Source organism: Lagenorhynchus albirostris, chromosome 19, assembly GCF_949774975.1.
Source record: "Lagenorhynchus albirostris chromosome 19, mLagAlb1.1, whole genome shotgun sequence".
Lineage (NCBI taxonomy): Eukaryota > Metazoa > Chordata > Mammalia > Artiodactyla > Delphinidae > Lagenorhynchus > Lagenorhynchus albirostris.
The window spans coordinates 40,584,929-40,597,477 of NC_083113.1; the positions used below are offsets into that span (position 1 = coordinate 40,584,929).

At 47.9% G+C, this 12,549-nt stretch overlaps 1 pseudogene; it reads left to right on the plus strand.

The window, feature by feature from the left end:
* The window catches only part of LOC132509164 (ferritin light chain-like), a 50,328-nt pseudogene extending 38,958 nt beyond the window's left edge, over window positions 1-11,370 (plus strand).
* Window positions 11,371-12,549: the final 1,179 nt, after the last annotated feature.

Consider the following 12,549-nt stretch of genomic DNA (forward strand, 5'->3'; position numbering starts at 1 on the left):
AAGATAGTTGCAGGACTGTCTCAGGGACACATTAGAATTCCCACCTGACAGAGGAGGAAACTGGCTTAACATGTTAGGGCTTTGCCACTGAGTTAGTGACACAGCCAGGGCCAAAATCCAAATCCAGAATTGTGTCCAGCACAGCCAGGCAGCCTCCTTTACAAGGAGTTTCTCAGGAGGTCACCATCTGTCATCGTGTCAGATTATTTTCCCACCTGGCCCACCTAAACCAGACCTGGATAGGAGGGCACAGAGAGAAGTCTGTATCTTCAGGAGAACTTCGCATCTACATCAGAGCCACAGAGTGGTCAGCAATGAGATGTTTTTCCATTATAGGCACCAGTCCAACTTTTGGCTGAATGAGAAGTCGCTCCAAAATGCTCACCTGTCTCATCCCTCAGTCTGTTTGGAGCTGACATTTTGGCAAGCCTTCCGCCCAAGAATCCTGCCGTTTGGACAAAGCAGCACAGCCAGGGTAGAGTCTTGGCAGCAAATACGACATTGGGGACCTTACTCCTGACTCCCTGCCCTGTCCTCTCTCTGGTCTACTCGGGGAAGCCCCACCCTCCCATGTGCCAACGCCCCCGTTGGACAGTCAAGATTTGTGCACAAGCACACGCGCACCTGGATGAATCCCTGCACGTGTGAACAAAGGGGAGGCCTGACTAGTGACCCCATCACACTTATCGTGCAACAGCTTGAGGAAAGCAAGGAGGGAGCGAGCCGGAGGTCTGTCTGCCTTTGGCATCGCCTACCCTGGGCTCAGCCAAAAGTGAGGAACCCATGCTAAGCCATGAAGTGGCGCTGAAAAAGCTGCCTCTCCTTGCCGGGCTTCAGTTACCACGCCTCTCAGAGGAACACGTTAGACGCGGAAGGAGTAACAGCTGCTACTGATTCACACTTGCTGTGCGCTCTGTGCTTCACGTGCGAAGCCATCCTCCAAAAGGGAAGCCCTGAGTCGGCTGGGTTGGTGTTGCCCAGAAGCAGACCCTGAGACAAAACTGAAAAGCACATGGCTGATCTGAGAGGTGATCAGTAGGGAAGTGGGGAAGTAACACAAGAAAGGTACCCAGGCAATCAACGGTGCGCTATTAAGCCAGCTACACGGTGATGACTGGATCAATCCGATGGGGACGCTCTGTGGAGTAACAAGCCTGCTGCTTCTACCAACAATCCCACCCAAGGGACAAGGGAGCCGCAGTACTTATACTAGACTGAACCGACAAAATCGCCATTATCCGATCATGTCTGACCTACAGGAATGGCAATTTCATGTGGTTCAACATAATGTTAATTCCAAGTGTTGCTGGTTGAGAACTGCTGGGCAGGGGAAGGGAAGTGTTGATTACATGGCACTCCCCCCACCACCCTCCATCACAGAGGAGCTTTTGGAGTTCTAGGGGAAATCCCTTAGGCGTGGAGATGCAGATACTGCCAGTGGGATGGGAACGCACTGAACAGTCTTGGTGGGCCATGACCGGGGCCCTGACAGCGCATACTGCCCTGACCTGGAGAACTGGGATCCAGTCGGGATTCAAACCCAGGGTGTCTGTCTCTGTAGCTCATGTATGTAGCCCACATACTGCCTCCACTCAATTTCTAAGACTCTATCATTTCCCTGAATTACAGAGTCCTATGCTAAGATTCTAGAAGTCTTCAACTACAAAGTCTTCAACTCAAAGACACAAAGTCTTAAACAGCAGGAGAAGCCAAGCCTATTAGCCACGGTTGGGTATTCACTGATCTGTTACACAGGCACTCCGCAAGTATACACGACGTTCCAGCTTCTGCGCTGGGCTCAAAGGCTCCATGGCGAGGAATACTGCCCTGAGAAGACGGATTAACACCAACATATATAAAGAGATGGAGTCAGAGCAGTGCTAGAGCTGGTGCTGGAGGCCAGAGGAGGGCGTGGCTTTTGGAGGGAAAGAAGTGGCCTCCTGCATGAACGTACACGGTCTGAGCTGGAAAGAGAGCAAGCCAGGCCAGTGTATGCGCATCTCCCCCGAACAGTCATTCCAAGCGGATGACAAATGCGCTTTGTAGAATCGGCTTTACAGAGTTGCTCAGGACCCCAATTCTTTCAGTGTTGCCTATTAACTTGTGTTTCAAACTTTTAGGAATGAGTTATGACATACCACCTTGAAAATTCAATTACCTCAGCAAGACATTCAGCATAAATCAAAGGTATCTACAGCGTGGAGATGCATTAGAACTCGTGCACAGAGGGGAAGCGACTCGCCCAAGGTCGCAATGCAAAGTGTAGGATCGGCTGAGATAGATTCCTAACCCATAACGTTGCCCAAATTGGCATGTGTTGGGAAACAGAGCACTTGCCTTTTCAACAGATGCTCTCCATCACTATCATCAGAGTACAAGAGAGAAAAGCCCTGCGCAGGGAATCAGAGACCCTGACGTGGACTCGGAGCTCCCCAACAGCCTCAATGTCTGATCAGTAACATGCGAATCACTGTGACTGTCCTGGAGAACTAAATGAGGTCATGTCAGAAGACATTAGATTAAATGGTACATAGTCCTGCAAATGCAAGGGGTTGGTCATAATCTTTACTATTCCTGATTAGGGGTTATTATTGTTTGTTGTACCCGGAATGATGACAGCTAACTTGATTCCTGTTTTTAAGGTATTTTTGTTCAACTTAAGAACGTTTAACAAATTTTTGTTATACTTCATAAAGTATATTTGAAAAATTCAAACACCACAGAGAGTTTAAAATGAAAAGTAGAAGTCCCCCCCATAGCAACCCCTGTTGATGTAACAGTTTCTGATAGACTCTTCCAGAAAATGATTTCTGCATATAACACTATGCATGTGTGTGTGTGCTTTCCATTGTTCTGCACATTGCTTTTTTTTTTTTTTTCATGTAACAATACACCTTGGACAGGTGTTCATGTAACAATACACCTTGGGCTGCTTTTCCTAAGCAGGAAAGAGCGTGCCATTAATGGATAAACCAGAAATCATTTAACCAGACCCCTGTTGATGGTCATTTGTGGTCTAGTTGGGGATTTTTTTATTACAATAGAGGTGCCATGAGCACCTCATACACGCATTAAGAGCATGGCCAGGATCAGAGCTCACACCTGAGCACATGTTCTTAGACCCGAAATTGCTGGCCAGACACCATGTGCATTTAAAGTCTTGAAAGATGTAGTTAAACTGTAGTTCAGACAGGTCACACTAGCAACCCCCCACACACCCTTCTCCCATTTTAACTGTACGTGGAAGTGTCCCTTTTCTGAATCTCTAGTCAACCCTGGAAAAGACAAAACTTCCTAATATTTGTCAGTCTGAGAAGTTGAAAAATGGCATCTTTTTACTATTTTGATCTGTATTCTCTTTTATCACGACTAACAGTGAACGTCTTTTTATATGTTGATTGGCAATTATTGTGCAGTGTTGTTTTCTCTAGAAGAAGTGTGTGTGTGTGTGTGTGTGTGTGTGTGTGTGTGTGTCAGAGAGAGAGAGAGAGAGAGAGGAGGTGGGAGTTCCCGTATTAACTGACTGTTTATAGAGCCCTTGCCCTTCTTAAACTTTTATTTTTCATATCACTTTATATAACCCTCTTATAATTCAGAAGAGCAGCCTTGGGTGAAAAGGCAGAAACTGTTTCTTTCCTGATACACTGTTACTTTTATTTCTTTATCATGTTTTTGCCGTGGATTTTTTTAATGTATAAAATAGCCTTCTAACTGATCCTCCCACTTCCACACTTGCCACAACTGTGATCATTTTAAAACTGAAGACAGATCACGTTGCTTCTTTGCTTACAACCTTGCTGTTCTTTTCCATCATTCTTAGAATAAATTCCACAGTTCTGCCTTGACCTAGGAGGCCCCTCCTGGTGTAGACGCTGCCTGTATCTGCGGCTTCACTACGCTGTCCTCCTCATTCCAAGCATACTTGCGCTCTTTCCCATATCAGTTCTTTCTACCTTGCTTTCTCCCCTTCTGGAATGTTCTTTCCTCCTCCCATTCTTCAAGGTCACAGCTTAAATGTCCCCTCTCACGCAGACTGTAAGTGATCCCCCCAATTAAAGGCACGTCTTCCTCTGCTATTTTCTACCTCAGCTCCTTGTTTGCCTCTCTGGTTGCATTTATCACAACATATAGATACCTATTTGTTTGCTTCCTTCTGCTTTCCTCTCCAGAATATAAGCTCCATGAGGGCAGGGCCTTGTGGGTCTTGCTCACCACTGCATCCCCAGCGCCTCCATCAGTGCCTGAAACAATGTGGGTCCTCGCCACCTATTTATTTAATGCATTAATTAATGTCTAGTCAGATTTATCATTCCCTTCCTTTATAGCTTTTCACTTTTTCTGGGCAGCTTGGGAAGGTACTTATCTCTCCTTTCGTTTTCAGGCTTAAAATCATTCATTGAGACTCAGGTTTATTCTGTTACAGGAACTGTTTATATGCACTGGGTTACTGGGGTGAACAAGACGAGGCAACACAGCTGCCCTCCAAGGGCTCGAATCCCAGTACAGGGATGGCAGACCAACCACAAATTGCGACTGGAGGAAGAAATAATTTTAGAGGATGGCAAGAGCTATGGAGAAAATAAGGCAGGAGAATATGAAAGAGGATGGAGGTGGCCGGGTCTCGTGAGAAGGAGGAAGCCATGGAAAGAGCCGAGGAGGAGCCTGCAAGCGGGATAGCAGCAGGTGCAGCTTCGGTGCACGAAGGAGCTTGCTGAGTCCGGAGAACAGACAGGAGAGAGCCGCGCATCCTCAGAGCAGAGAGCAGGGCAAGGGAGGTGGGGCATCGCTCACAGAGGTGGGAGGGGCCTCCGCTGTACATCACGGAGGCGCTCTTCTAAAGGCAACGGGCAGCCACTGCGGGGCTCCAAACCAGGGACGGGCATCCGACTTTGGTGTTTAGAAAAAAATCACCCTCTGATCCATCTAGTGAAAGAAACAAGGAACTGGAAACTTAGCTTTATAATTTTTTTTTTCTCCAAATGACTGGTCAGTTGTCCCATTTATTAAATAATCCATACTTCCCTCCCCTGGATTTAAGTGGAAGTGCTTTTTAACATATACTAAAATTCCCTTGGGTATTTAGTATATATGGGGATGGGGGGAGAGGGTGGTCCCTTCTGTTCATTTGTTTCCTGAAACCAAACATATTGCTTATTGTACAACAGCTTCAGGATACATTTTGAGATCTGTTGGTACCATCCCTCCCTTTATTACTATTTTTTACAGAATTGCCCTATTTTTGCACATTTTCCCCCAGGTGACTTTTGAATCCTTTTGACAAATTTTGAAAGTGAAATCCTCTTAGTGTCTTAATTGGGATTCATTGGGTTTATAGATTAACTTATTAATAAATAGAGTAAAGAGAAGTTACACCTTTACAATATTATGATTTTCTACTAATAAGCACGACCTATATCTACTTGTTCCCACAGTGTTTTCAGTTTTTTCATGCACCAACTTAACAGGTATTGATTTATTAAAATAACATATAGGGCTTCCCTGGTGGCGCAGTGGTTGAGAGTCCGCCTACTGATGCAGGGGACACGGGTTCGTGCCCTGGTCCGGGAAGATCCCACACGCCGCGGAGCGGCTGGGCCCGTGCGCCATGGCCGCTGAGCCTGCGCGTCCAGAGCCTGTGCTCCACAACGGGAGAGGCCGCAACAGTGAGAGGCCCGTGTACCGCAAAAAAAATAAAAATAAAAAAAATAACATATAACTTGCTTGCATAAGCTCATTATAGAAATTTAGAAAACAGAAACATAAAATATAAAAGAAAATACAGAAGCAAATAAAAATTCCATATAATTGCATCACATACAGAGCTCCATTGTTAACGGGCTCTTGTGTGTGCAGCAGGCATGTGGGGACGGGGGCATTCTCATACGCATACTGAGTTTTCCATTGTTTAAAAATGAAACTTCACATTTGGTCCCATGAGAGTAGATAATCTCTCAAGCACAATTATAATGACTGCCCAAAATGACATCACATAAATATGCTATCATTTATTCAACCACTCTTCAATTGTTAAACATTTCAGGGATTTTTTTGCAATGTTTTGTTCTAAGCGGTACTGCAGTGAACACACTTGTAAATAGGTATTTGTTCTCCTGATTATTTCTTAAAGATGGCTTCTTTGACTTCACCAGTGGGTTCATGTCCCTTGCTAGTTTTCCCCGTTGTGCAAGATCTCTTTGTCTAGTAAAGATTCGGACCCTTTTGTCTGCCAAACATCTGCTGAAGTTTACCTAGCTTGTGGTCAGCTTCTTTTTTTTTGTCAATCAAACACTAAACTAGGTATAATACTTCTGTGAGGGACTCTGCAGATGCAATTAAAGCCCCATGTCAACTGACCTTAAAAAGTAGAGATTATCCAGATGCGCCTGGCCCAAACAGCTGAGCATTTAAAAGCAGAGAGTTTTCTCTGGCTGGCATCAGCAGAGGAAGTCAGAGAGTGTCAAAGCATGAGGGGGATTTGATGTGCCTTTGCTGGTTTGATGTTGGAGGCAACCACACGAGAAGAAACGCCTACAGCCCTAAATTGCTCAGAGAAACCCCAAGTGATGACCAGCAAGGAAACGGGACCCCAGTCCTCCACCCACAAGGAACCGAATTCTGCCAATACCCTGAATGTGCCTGGAAGCAGGTTCCTCCCCAGAGCTCCCAGAATATGGGTCAGCCAAGCCGTCCCCTTGGAATCAGCCTTGTAACGTGCTAAGCAGAGAACCCGCCACACCGCGCCAGACTTCTCAGCTACAGAACCACGAGCTAATAAATGGGTGTTGTTTCAAGTCACTACAAAGCCACAGAAAATGAACACACCATCCAATGGCAACAAAATGCCCCTCTTGCCACAGGCCTCACTGTGCTAAGCAGGGCAGCCAGGATTACAGGCTCCACTCTGTCTGCATCTTTGCAGGAAACTCCCCGTCAAAGATCAAAAGTTAGCACAGCGTGGCTCATGACAGGAAAACCAACTGCTCCCCGCCTGGCCCTATGCCGCCTGATCTGAGGGGAAAGGGAGCGCTATCTGCCCATAGAATAGCGTCCCTGGGAGCAGGGACGGCAGTGCAGCGAGTGTGACCCATTAACACATCAAGAGGACGCCAGGGGAATGGCGTCGCAAAGGCCCCACTTTGATTTTTGCAGGCATCTCGGGGAGGAAGGAGGCAACAGAGGCTGTGTTCTGAATCCAAAGCCATCTATTTCTATGCCTTCAAAAGGGAAAATCGTCTAAGCCCTCACAAGGGGAAGAAAAGAGAATGCAAGTTCCCGAATCCAGGCAGCCGCAAAGAGGGAGTATGGGACCAGGGAGCCAGGCAGCGGGTACCACCATCCGCCCCCTGAATGTTGAAATGCTCTCCCCACAGACCTGACAACCACCGGCGCTGCATACCCGACCATGTGAGATTTAGACATATTCAAGTTTTCTGAGCCTCAGATTAGCCCTTGTAAGAGCTCCTCTTCTTCAGAAGCTGGGAAATATTTTAAGTTAATCAGGCCCTAAATTCAGGCATCTGGGGAACGCCGCAGCACCGGTAGCTCCTCCTGTTTGCCACACTTGTCCCATCTCCTGCTGTCCTCTCTCTTCCCCTCACAGTGCTGGTGAAATGCTTGGTAAACTTGTCCCACAAGTGAAAGGGAGATTGAGAGAGAACGGAACAGTTAACATGACACATCACAGCAATATTATAAAACACTTTTCCTGACAGTGGCAGGCAAATACTCCATCTATCCAACCACAGCCTTTTAAAAATTCCCTACCCTCCCCCCAAAAACTTTTAGTAAGTTCTTAGAATATATGGAACACTTGGCTTGGTTCCTGCCCTACAAGAACTCCCAGCGCTAGGGAGAACTAGTTCTGAACCCCAACTAGGATGACAGAGGCTTGAATTCCAATAATAATTACTAACACGTGATGAGCACTCAGGACGGCCTCCACGCCAAGTGTTTTCCGTATGCAAACTCATTCATGCCTCATGAGTCCTTTACTGTCAACACCATTAACTACTCCCACCTTACAGATGAGGAATCTGTGCATTAGCGAGGCTAAGGCATTTCACCCCAAGGAGGTCCTTCTGGCTCATCCTCTATGTTACTGGGAATTGGGTCTACGCAGAAATTCCAAGCTGGATGTTTCCCACACTCACAGTCCAGTTTAGGGAGATATGCTGACCACATGGAACAAGGGACAAGGCTGCAGGGCCTCCAGGAAGGGCAGGCAGGGGTCAAATATACATCTGTGACTTAGGTCAGGTGGCCCAGAAGCAGACCTGGTGAGGAGAATTTGTGTGCAAGAGATTTATTAAGGAAGAAGGAAAGGAAACAGGGGAGTGAGAGGAGGACTTGATGAGAAAGGGAAGAAGCCAAGCAAGGGTGTGATTCAAGGCCAGCTCCCAGCTTCCGCCTGATCCCATGGGGGACTCCGGAGCACAAATTACATCTGGGGTCTGTCCTGCTTCCCGGCAGGGACCTGGCCTTTTATACTCCAGCAATGGATTCTCATTGGCTGCAGGATGCCCAGGAGGCAGTGGGACTGCCAGTAGCTCAAGGGAAGACCTCCTGGGAGAGTTAGAAACAGGAACGTGCAGAGCCCTGACAGTGTCCACTACAACCTATTGGGTTGGCCAAAAGGTTCGTTCAGGTTTTTCCATAACATCTCACAGAAAAACCCGAACAAACATTTTGGCCAACCCAATATTTGAATCCTGATCCTTCTCTCTAGCTGTGTTGCCTCAGACAAGTTACCTAACCTCTCTGAGTCTTAGGATCTGCATCTGCAATAAGAATAAAGATTCCTACCCCTCCCTCGCAGAGTTATCACAAGGATTTGATTCAACAAAATGAGGGTGCACGGTCTAAAATCAGCACCAATCCCCCATGATGTGGCACTGGGCAAATGGCAATAAAAATACTCATGTAGACCCAGGAAAAGACAAAAGTCCACTGAACAGCTATGAGTAACTCACAAAGACTTGCACACACTGTCCTCGGCACCAGCCCCCATCCTTCTCCACCAGTGAGAAGGCTGTTTGGTAAAACTGCCTTAGCTGTGCCCACACGAGCCGAATTGTCTTCTCATCAAACCCACACCCTTCTCCCCTGAAAAAGAAGCTCCCTCCTAAGAGTTTAGAGCCGCCCCATGCAGAGCCAACTACCCTACCGCCCACCAAGTGTCTGTGACCTGCATCTTTGTTACCACCCAGAGGACAGGACCGGTAACGTTTACAAAAAGGGCCCCATTTACAAGGGGGAGCGCAGAGAAATCTGTCCAGGGCTGGCAACTGCTGGGGCTCCCTAACTAGCTCCATTGTTTTAGTTCTCTAATTAAGTGGCTCTGCTCACACCGCCAGCTCCCCTTCCCAAGAATCCCAGCTATATTGAGCAGACACATAGAAGCCAACAATTAAATTGTCTTATCAAATTTTCACAGCTTAAGTTGTTCAATTGCATGGGAAATGATTAGTGTCTGTAAATAGAGGAAGAGAGTGGCAGGCCCAGAGGCTGCAGGCTGGAGCTGGGGGGAGTGGAGGGCAGCCCCCTAGAAGGCGTGGGGTGCGCAGACCACACCAAACTCTGAGCAGGGCCTCCTGTGAATCCTCAAAGGGCCCAACAGGCCTTGTCTTGAGCACCCAGGAAGCGAGGAGCAGCAGAGATTGACTGACCTCTCTGAGATCCCCAAGACAGCCCTGGACTTGGAGACAGCAGGCAGTGTCCAAGTTCAAGGCCCCACGGCCAACCAGCTGGAGGTAACAGGCAGAGCCACTTACACGACCGAGCCTCAATTTACTAACTCCGTCTAGACTAGGGCGGAGACCTGATTCCTGGTCACACCTGGTGCTTCCTCAGTGCTCCACTGGGGGTGGCCTGGTCCTCAGAGAGAGTTCTCCGTGTAGCTGTGTCTAACACACCTTCTGCTTTGGACTGGTAAGCGGTCTGCTATACAGATCAGACCCAAAACGGGCCCCATTCCTTCCTGCCCAGGACGGTAGGCGCCCCCCTGCTGTTACCCGGAGTTTGATTCTAACCTTCTGAATCGGTGCCTGACCATTGGAGGCTGTGGGCCTACTGGCAATAAGACATTCTTGTGGTTGCTGGAAGAATTGTTTTTTCTGTTTGAGATATTAAAGGAGAAAGCCTAATGCGTCTCATTTTCCTGGAATGTCTCATTTAGATTCGCTATTTGGATGGTGATGGTCCAGCCTGCCCGCCCCAACACACACAAAAATCTACAAATTACACAGTCACATGAACAAAACATTCAGCCCCATTTTGACCTTTGGCTTGGATTCTGACAACCATCACTCCCTTTGTATGAGATTTCGTCCCTCTGGTTATTAAAAACAAAATCCATTATTTGTTTTAGCTCAGTCTCCTGAAAGCATGGAGGAACTCTTACAGGGACCCAGGAGCGGGGTAGGGGTAGGAAACTGGGAGAAAGGCCTTTGGGGGTGGGAATCTCCTCTCTATCAGATCAAGATGTTCGATAAAACCTGAGGAAGCAGAGTTTAGAAGCAGCCTTGCCCAGGTCCAGCCGGGCAAAGACAGCCAGTGGCCAAGACACACGATCACTAGACGCATGATCTGAGGCCAAAAGCAGGAGAAAGCAGAACTCCCAGGACAGATGCGCCCTGGATGGTGGGAACGGGTGGAGGCTTAGAGTCAGTCTCTGTCCAGCCCAAGTCCACGTCCCTTGAAGCAGCACCTATCCCATCACTCCTCAGCCAGCTGGACGGATCACAGTGCATCGGCCACAAGAACCACAACCCTCTAGAGTTTTACACAGATTTCTTCATCACTTCAGGGCACTGTCGCAGTCACCATACCTGTGACCCTCTTGGTGCCCCTGAGAGGTAGGTAGGGTGGCTTCTCACCAACCCTACTTGGTCTCACAGGAAGCATCCGAGTTCAGAAGTTCTACCTCTGCGTAATCCATCCTTCAGATACAGAATTCAAGTCTTAACAGGCTTCACCGAGGTGATGACAAAGCTCTAGATACTCCAGGAGTAGAATTCAGGGTTTCTAACTCTGAATACACCCTTTTGCTCCGTTTCAAAACACTTTGGGGAAAGACCCACGTAAAGCTCACAGGCCACCCAAAATCCGTTACACCCAGGTTGGAAACTTAGGAACAGACTCTGGGCACATGTACCCTGGAGAAGGGTGAAAAGCATGATGTTTTCCTTTCTTCCTGTGTATTATTTATTGAGTTATTTATTGAGTTCCTCCTATGTGTAAAGACTCTCCTTTTCTCAGCTTTAACAAAGTGATGCATTGATGTCTATATTTTGGTAAAGTGTCTGAAAGCTCTGCTCACATGTCCCTCCCTCCTTTTCCACTCATTTCCCTTTTGCGTAGGTGCTGCCCTAACGCAGGATGACGGACACATGGCAGTGATGGCATCAGGGGGAGAAAGGGAAAGAAAATATAATTTTCTTCTAAACATACACAAATTTACAACGTGAGGATCTTCTACTTTTTGATGGATTAATCATGTGTATTCCACACAATGAGTAGCTAAGTTAGAAAGATCAATGTGTTTGACCGACAGTGCAACATCTTTGATTACTGACCCCATGCTGCTGGGGACGGGTCACCAGAGAAGCAACATCTGCACCGACTGGGACTCAGAGATGAACAAGAGCACAGAACACGACCTTGGGCAGATTTGCTTAGCTGTGGAACAGCCAGACACAGAGGGGAGAAAACCCACCGGACAAAGAACGTGCACAAGTGTCAAGCTCAAAGCTAATGGAAACCCCGGCATCTTATCAAGCCAACATCTTCCCCCCCCCACCCCGGCCATTCAAAGACAACAAGCTGAGAATCTCCTGGGGGTCATGGGTGAATCAGAAAGAAAACTGAGCAGAGAAAGAGGCTAGAAACAAAAGATGGAGAGTTGAGGGAGGAAGACTCAAGTGGGAGGTGTGATACGGAAGAACCCTTCCCAAGGTCATGTGGTGCAGTGCGCCTTCATCAACTAAAGAAAAAGCCAACCCAGGCATAAGGTCAGGGAGGGCACACAAGGCTGCCCAGTGACACGTGTCCCAGGGAGTAGGAACTTCCCAAACTTGATCCCAGATCCCCCACTCACTGTCATGGGACCCTGGCTGAGCACCAGAGACTTTATCCACGTCCCAGAGTTTCCGTGCGTATCGGCGGGCTGACACAGGAAAGCACCTATCATGGGTCCTGGGACAGAGTGGGCATCCTTGGTCCTCACCACAGCCCTGGCACTGCTGAGTTGCTGATAAAGAGCCTGACCTGGCCGTTGCAGGGCTCACTCCACTCTGCCATCAGCTGCTGGGATACTTTAGAGCAGCAAGTGCTTCTGTCAAATTCAATACGCTATGGATCGCTCACACAGGAAACCCATGTGAGTGGAGCTTCCCTAGTCGAAATCAGAAGACAGAGTTCAGCCTCGTACTGAAGCCCTGCCCACCCCACACCCCCAACCCTGGCCCCGGCAGTCCCTCGGATCCAGGGCTCTCCACACTCAGCTGAGAAACCTTGAATTTATGATATACAGGCAGACCTCGGAGATATTGC